Source organism: Ascaphus truei, chromosome 7 (genome assembly GCF_040206685.1).
Source record: "Ascaphus truei isolate aAscTru1 chromosome 7, aAscTru1.hap1, whole genome shotgun sequence".
In the NCBI taxonomy this organism is placed as follows: Eukaryota; Metazoa; Chordata; class Amphibia; order Anura; family Ascaphidae; genus Ascaphus; species Ascaphus truei.
This window is the reverse complement of record NC_134489.1, coordinates 102,475,471-102,484,300: the sequence shown is the minus strand read 5'-3', so window position 1 is coordinate 102,484,300 and position 8,830 is coordinate 102,475,471. Positions and strand designations below refer to the sequence as shown.

The 8,830-nt window shown below is 41.0% G+C and overlaps 1 long non-coding RNA gene across 2 annotated transcripts; it reads right to left on the bottom strand.

The window, feature by feature from the left end:
• Window positions 1–587: 587 nt before the first annotated feature.
• LOC142498580 (uncharacterized) lies at window positions 588–8,365 on the bottom strand. 2 transcript variants are annotated; one of them, XR_012802497.1, is made up of 5 exons: window positions 8,186–8,365; window positions 6,528–6,690; window positions 4,843–4,904; window positions 4,096–4,218; window positions 588–1,829 (listed from the first exon to the last, which is right to left on the bottom strand). It is a non-coding gene; the product is annotated as an uncharacterized LOC142498580 (long non-coding RNA). The 2 variants fall into 2 exon arrangements; XR_012802498.1 differs by lacking the exon at window positions 6,528–6,690.
• Window positions 8,366–8,830: the final 465 nt, after the last annotated feature.

Sequence of the window (8,830 nt, the reverse complement as noted above, 5' to 3'; positions counted from 1 at the left end):
CACCTGTGCAAAAGCAGGGACTGATTGAGCCACCTGTGCTGACGCAGCGATATCCTGAAAACCTGACCTGTTGGTGGCTCTTGAGGCCTGCAGTGGGCCACTCCTTGCCTGGAGAATATCAGCACTCAATTAAAGCAGCAATCCTACCATTTTGACCCTTTTTCTCACGGTATGGGTGCGGCTACAGACATTACTCCATGGGATTTAAATGGCCATCCGATAAGAAGCTGCAACAGACGATGGGGCTTGCTCTTCCCTCGCGGGATCCACAAGATTTGAATAGCCAGTTTGTACACTGGAAACGTTACTGCTAAGTATAACACAGTTCAGCTCTAAAGGACTCCCCCTGTTACCCATCCTGGTAATAAAAAGAGGAAAAAGCAGCATTGCTTCTTTAATATCAGTTACATGAGATAGATGGACTGCATCCCCAAATCAGGATTATTATTTTTGAACCTATGTCTGTTGATAAGTATTATCTTAATATAATAAACAGAATCAATATTTTTGTTCTCTTGTGGCTTGGTTTTAAGGGAAGAACTGTACCCACCATTGTGAATTATTCAATAGATTGAAGAAATCTTGGCTAGGAGGCAGGAAAAATATTTTATATAACATAATGTTTGACAGGTATAAATTTCATCAGCTGCATCCATTACAAGATCATGTTCTTTTTCAATACATCAGCTGTTAAAATATTATTATACAAATTATCTACCACCAAGAATAGAAAATATAATTCTTGCTCTGATGACCTACCCGGATGGCCACAGCTTGGATGAATTGCCGGTTGCTGGGCTGGAGTCCATAAAAGTGACTTTAAAATAGAATCTTATCTGCCTGATCATTAGCTATTAGCTATGAGTGCCAAATGCTTTATCTTTGTATCTTGCAACCTCGTGCAGGCTGATAAAAGCCAGTTGGCCTTAAGAATTAATGCAGATGTATTTGCACACACTGAATAGCTCTTAGCCACTGGATCCCCCATAGCGAGATATTGTTATACCAACTGGATATTTCAGATCCCACCATAGCTTAGTGAGGCACATTATTTTTATAGGTTGACCCAGTAACACCGCTAGGTGAAAATAAAGCTTTAAGTGGGGAGAGGATTATTTTCTCAAGTGTTTGTATGTCATTCAGATATGTAGAGCCACCAGTGTCACCTGCACCATAAGCAGTACCATGATACACCACCATTTCTTCTATGAGGCAGCTAATTACAAGATAAAATGTCTTTGCTGAATTCATGTGAAATTGGTGATGGTCGCATATAGAAATTTGCCATTTTTTCATAGAGGTCCATAAACCAGAGGAAATTGGATCACTAATCACTATTATTTCGTCTTCCAACTTCCATCTAAGGACAATTAATCCAATATTCTACTTGCAACTCTACCATGTGTTGATCTGTAGGAGGCTGATTTATTTAGCTTTGTGAAAATGTCTTTACATTTGATCTTCTTCTTTTTATTTATTTATAAAATGTTTTACCAGGAAGTAATACATTGAGAGTTACCTCTCGTTTTCAACTATGTCCTGGGCACTGAGTTATGACTGTGATGACAATACATGGTTACATTAAATGAGCAGGGTTATACATGATATTTACAGACATTTCATGGACAGTTAGAGATAATATATGACTCTGAGTGTATTTACTGGACCAGTTACAGACCAGATTAAAATGTGAGACATCTGAAGTCTTGAAGGAACTTAGATAGTTCCAGTTCTGAGGTTCACGGTAACAGAAGGAGGAGCAGCCGGATTCTTTGTTGAACCTTGGGACCATGAACAGTCTTTTGGAGTCAGATCTCAGGTGATAAGCGCTGCGTGTGGAAAGGGTGAGGAATTTGTTCAGATAGACTGGAAGAATTTACTTTGCTTCTAGACTCGTGATAACCAATGTAGTTATTTGAGCATTGAGTGATGTGTTGTGGTTACATTGTAGAACAAAGCGGCATATTGAGTTGTAGAGGGTGTCTAGTTTGCTAAGGTGAGTTTGGGTTGCTGTACCATATACTGTGTCTCCATAGTACACCTAGTTTGGCATATGTTTTGGATGTCAGAGTATCAATATGCAACCTTATTGTTAAATGGGAGTCAAACCACATGCCCAGATATTTAAAACTAGTGGTAGGGGCTAGAATGGTATTAGAGTACAGTTGGTTCTCATCTGTTGCTGTGTCATTGGCAGCTTTAGAAATTTAACCTTAGTCCCAAATATCATAATTACAGTTTTGTCAGTGTTTACAAACAGTTTGATTTGGGAAATCCAATTTTCAAGTCTTTAAAAATAAGATTGAAGTATGTGTCCAAGGTCAGTGAGGCTGGAACTGTGTGCATACTGCTGCGACACACTTTATTCGAGCAAATACCCAGTATGTACCTGGCAGATACCTGGAATGCGCCGCTCCTCACCTCAGACAAGCCCCGTTGCGTTTGCCTTCCCAGCCATGGTTCATGCCTGGCTAACGGGCGGCTGATCTGTTAAATGATAATGATTAGGATTTAATAGGCTGCAATGCTTCGCGTGTCTACCAGATGGCATAAATTCATGAATTGTAATGCAGTATATATATATATACTGTGCAGTATTGCAGCCAGCGGGAATAAAATGCTTCAATCCCTGCCTGGAAAATAATGTAATGCACTCGGGCAGAAAACAGTCACAAACCTCAATACACCCGGGTATCCCCGAATTCGTGGGACTAGCCGAGCTCGAATAAAGTGTGTCGCCAGTGTATAAGATTGTGTCATTTGCATACATGTGCATTGAAGCTGCCTTACAAGCTGTAGATAGATCATTAATGAAGATTGAAAAGAGAAGGGGCCCCAGAACAGAGCTCCAAGGGGTTGGATTTAGAGCCCATGATAGATACATATTGTATTGGGATCTACCCGATTGGTAGGAGTGAAACCAGTTTAAAGCATGTTCCCCTATTCCTGATTACTAGAGCTTGTTTAATAAGATAACATGATCAACAGTATCAAAAGTCTTTTTAACCATTTGTCACGTGTGGCACTCTTGTGAGCACGTGACCTGTATATGGGACAAGGGTTAATACACAAAGCTGACCAGCTGGTTCCCTTTTCCCCACGCATCGTTCCTCAGATTAATAATATCTCCCCTCAAACCGTCCCAATATACCATCTGTCATGAACAGCGCACTTGTGAGCACGTGGCTTCTAGACATTAAAGCATTCTTTTTTGTGGATTAGTGTGGTCTCTGCAATTCCATCCTAGAAAGCACTTATGGCACACTTAGATTGTAAGCTTCCTGGGCCAGGGATTTATTTTCCTATTTTAAACTTTCCTGTTTATTGCACTTATTGTATTATAATTCCCTGTATTCTAATGTCTTTTTTTTTATTGTAAAGAACTGTATACCTTGTTGGCACTGTATCATTAAAAATATACATATGTACACTGAACTGCTTATTACTTCTTGGGAAATTGAGTTAAGATATTTATCAAATAATCAGGTATCTGATCTCAGATGGAATAAAAATATGCCAGTCCTCAGAAGGCATCCTAAAATTAAACAACTTTATCAGACATTTACATAATTCACATACCATACAATTTTCTGTGAGGTAACATTTGAAGATATCTGTGCTGAGATACCAATGCAAAAGCAGAATGTAGACATCCCTGGCAGTATAAACTGAAGATGTCAGTCCGCACATTCCACCTATGGATTTAATTGCTATAGTAGGCTTTGTTTTTCGGTTTAGGACATTTGGTCCTGGCCAATTTGCCGCTGCTCACCCCAACGCAGGGACCTCTCGCGGCCGACCGCTGCGCTGCCAAGGTAAGTCCCTAACCTTACCCCTTATCCTAAAAACTCCTAATGTTAACCCCTAATACTAACGCCACGCCCTACCCTGAAAACCTTAACCACTTATCCTAAAACCCTTTACCCAAATCCCACACCATAAACCCTTACCCTAATTCCCTACCCTAAGAACCTTAACTCCTTATCCTAAACCCTGTACCCCAAACCTCTACCCTAAAAACCTAACCCCTTATCCTAAAACCGCTATCCTTTACCCCCTACCTTAACCGCTAAATGAACCCTTAAGTTAACTTACCTTGGAGAGGTGGCTGGCGCCGGAGCGGCCAGTGGCAGAGGGTCCCTGTTCTGCCGAACGCCGGCGAAGGCTTGGTCTCGGCGAGACGTCCGTAACCGCATGTCCCATTCTGTTGTTTTTCACCTAGCAGAGAGGTAGGCAGAACATAGATGGAAAAGGAAAAGATAACACCTAATCACCATTCGTTGGTATGTTAACCAGCTGGTTCAGGGCTCTAGTGAAAGGTTCTTTTAGGGGGCGAGAGGGCTGTGAGAAATAATCACCTGGAAGGATTTATTTATGCTAATGTGGTTTTGCTGTAGAGATACTTATGGGGAAAAATAAATACCTGTTCCCAGAAAATGATCCACAAACTTTTAAAGCATACTAATGTCAACAAAACATACCTATGTGGAATGTGTCTTTATGTGAAGCAGAAATAGATAACTGTTCCAACATCCATGAGAGGGAGTTACCAGTTACCTAAACATGTCCCGGATGTGGGAGGCAGAGCAAAATGTGCTCAGAAAATGTCCCAATACTAACAGATCACTTTCAGTTATTGATGCCCTACAGTCATAGAAGAGGAGGCCAGAGTTCAGAAGATGTATGTATGTATAGATTTATTTATATAGGGCTATTCATGTACATAGCGCTTTACAGTAGTAATACTTGTGCCATTAGTGTTTCAACATAAAAGTAACATTAGGAAAAGGTGTTTCTGACCTGAAGAGCTTACAATCTATGTGATAAGTAGGGAGAACTTACAGAGACAGTAGGAGGGGAAAAGGACTGCCACCTGTCCCACCAAGAAGGTACTTGTCACTGTGCTGTCCAATATTGCATGGAAAGAGAGAAAGGGTCATTGGTGTGCTTCTCCTGTTAAAGATGCTATAGCAAGTATCCCTTCTATAAGATCATTTAAAAGAGCAATCCCCCCTAACTATCCTTCATCTTTTTACACAATTGGAACGGAGGGTCCTCCAGAGCTGAACTGTCCTATTTTCAGCTCCAGTGACCACCCAGTTTCCGAGATACATCATACTGAAGTTACTGGTATTACGTCAAGGCTTTTAAAGGGGATTTAAATGTCCATCCATAGGAAGCCTCAACCGATGATGTTACCGCTTCCTATTGGCCAGAGATTTGGCAGCTAATTTTCCTTGAGGGTGATTTAAACCTGGTAACTTCACCGGTATGTATCTCGGGAACAGGGGGATCCCTGGAGATGAAAAGAGCGGTGCTTGACTCAGAGGGACCCCCTGATCCCACCTTGTAAAAAAGGGGGCAAAAAAAAAAACAACATGCGTAGGGGAAACTGCTCCTTTAAAGCAACCAACAAGGTAATATGCTTTTATCAACCAGCACAAGCTGACGTAGTTTACCTTATTGAAGTAGCTGATCCTAACAACACAGTGCTTATCCCTGCATACATCTCATGTGCGGCAATTTAAGCAAGCACCACTTTGTTTTGGGGTTTTCCCTGTTACATGCTGAGATGGAAACAACTCCTAACATTTTCCCATATTTCCCAACACTGGGCCTTTCCTATGTAAACGTCAGTGCTGGGTCCTTTGAAATGCATTGTTGGCTCTGTTAGCAGTAAACAAATTATGAGTATGGAAAAAAAGTGTTTTGTACGTTAGAAGAGCAGAAGTTCTTCATCTTAAAACAGTTTTTGCCTAAGTTATTTCTACTGGGTAAAAGATCACCTAGAAACACGTAAATGCATACGATGAAGGGTTAATACGAGCAGGTGACAATAAGCTCAATGTGTGAGAAGTCAAAGTAAATCGATTGTCACTGTGTGAAATAAAAATAAGTATATAAAAGTTACAAAAAATGTTAATATAAAAAATACTACCAATAAAAAAAAGTGTATTATAATAAAGTAAAGCAAGGTTTCTCAACTCAGGTCCTCAAGAACATCCCAACAGGCCAGGATTTAAGAATATCCCTGCTTCAGCACAGGTGGCTCAATCAGTGGCTCAGTAGAAGCAGGGTCTGATTGAGCCACCTGTGCTGAAGCTGGAACTGTTTGAGCCACCTGGGCTGAAGCCGGGATATCCTGAAAACCTGACCTGTTGGAGGGTCTTGAGAACTGGAGTTGAGAATCTCTGGAGTAAAGAACATGGGGAATATACAAAGCAGGAAATACTATGAAAATGGGAAGAAATATGACAAATATCAGGTGCAGATTTCCCAGCAATGATTATTCAAATTAGTCCAAGGTGAGAAAAATAGTAAACAAAATGTTAGGTGGCGCTCCAACAGCGCACCCCTACCGTGACTTCATCATCGAAGTGCTCCCCCAAATTTTGTTTACAATTATTGCTATTGGGATATATATATATATATATATATATATATATATATATATATATATATATGTAACAGTGTTTCCCCCACTCCTTGGGTGATGTCACCATTACATGGTGTAGGTTGGTGCATACCTGCTGGCTCACAGTAGATCTGAGTCTCCAGCGATGTTGTTGGGGAAAACAGGACTGGTTTCTGTGGTACATTATAGTTGCTTATCTCTGGGTACGCACCGCCTCCATCTGCCGCAGGCTCCAGATGTATGGAGGCAATCTCCTACGGTAGAAACGGTTACCTCTCCCCCCCCCAGAAAGATTACACTCTAGAACGGAGGTATATTCAACTGGAATCTGGTTTATTGTCCTTCTGTACAAACAGTAACATGTGGGCCTCTGCCCAATGCAGTTCATTGTAGGTCTCCAACGTCTGTATGGTCCCTGGACCCACACTGCGGGTCAATGGCCCCTGCAGCAGTACCTGCTCTTCTCTAACCCTCTTGCAGGGCCAGGGGAAAGGTAATCACTCACTCTCCCCCTAAGGGGAGAGGACCAGGGTATGCCAGTACACAGCAATCCTGTGTGTTACCTGTCTCTCTCTCAGGTAGAGACACTACTAAATTTGGGTGGTGCGACTCCTTAAGTACAGTAGGGGGAAGGTACTAGTTCTTAACCCAGGATTGGGCAGAACACAGACCTAGTTCCACCTCCTCCCCTGTCACTTAAAAGAGTTGCCTGTGTGGGGAAACCCTATAATTGGTCCTGACACTTGCCTGCTCTTACCAGGGCTTGCATGTCAGGGAGGGCAGAGTGGTAGCCAACCCAGGCATGGCTATATATATATATATATATATATATATATATATATATATACAGTGTTCGACAAACCTATACATTTGCACGCCCCGGGCGAGTGGATTTAACATGATGGCGAGCTCCTATTGGCCCAAGCAGCACACGTGTGGTACTAGGTGGCGAATAGATTTTTTTGTTCGGCGAGTAGATTTTTTGGTGATTTGTCGACCACTGTATATATATATATATATATATATATATATATATATATATATATATATATATATATATATAAAAAGAAGAAAAATAAAAACATTTTAATGGAAGTTTCTCTTTGATAAATTTGGTGTTGCTATTTTCACAGATGTTTTGCAACCAGTCAACGTTAATACATATTCGTGGCCTAATTTTAATGTATTCAACATTAGGACAAGAACTGTGGAAGTAATCTCTGCTCAGAAAAATGCTCATGAGTGCCAGTACAGGAAAACATAAATGTTACTAGAGCAACTGTGATCCTGTTATGTTTGATAGAATAATTAAGGCATCGACATAAAAACACTTCCTATAGGGAACACGGGCTGGAGAAGTAATCAATGCCGGGTGGTCTTGTGTCTTTTCATGTTCTGCAAAATATATTTGTCCCATCCAAGTGGAAGACATCCCAGATAGATCTGCAAAGCACTGATATAGAGATGAGCGAGTTTAGATTCCGCTAACTTGAATCGGATCTGCGTGCCTAAATCCAAACTGGAAATAAGGCAAAATCTTACTAACATTGGTCGGGCAAATCTATCTACGCACCCTCAATGGATGGATGGCACTTCGATGTATTACTTGTATCTGTGGGATACTATGGAACCACCCAAATTAACATACAAGCCGTGCATTAGCTTTGGGGACTGTTTGAGAGCTATACAACGGTAACTATAACAACACCTACAAATCAAGGGGATTATAGTAGTCCCCACAAATGGCAAAAACCCTTTTCTGACACCTACCTTGATATTATGTGACAAGCAACATACTAGGATGAGTTGAGGCTGGCAACAGGTTAAGGGTACAGACAGCTAGAGATCAAGTTTTGTTCTTGTAGTTTCACAACGTGTCTGATGGCCATCAGCTCATGCTTTCAGCAAGCAGAGAGCCTCAATCAGAGGCAGGTAATGTAAAACGCAGAGTTCCCATTACCACTTGAAATGTGAAACAGAGTTCATTATGTAGAAGAGCCCTGTCTAACGTCTTCAATAATTGAGCAGGCATGCCATGCTTCGTGGGCTGTAACTGATACATTATGTGCTTTCCGCAGCTAATCAAAAACTACTGGAAGTAAACCAATGCTGTTGGCTTAATGAGTTATTTTTTGACCTATCAATCAAAAAGTACACAAAATTAGCTGGACCTCTAACCTGTCGGGGACCAAGTGAAAATACCCATGATCTGTTTCCATCAGTGTTGCTAAACTTGGAAATGGTTTAGCATAAGATACACGTTTACATAGGTCAAAAGATTATTGTAGTCAGTTCATTTCCATCAGATCCTGAAATGCAAACCTGTATGCTTCAGTAATATGATGCATTTATGCTCAGGTGCGACTGCTTTCATTATCTGTGATATTTGGGATCTATTTACTAATATCTCACAGC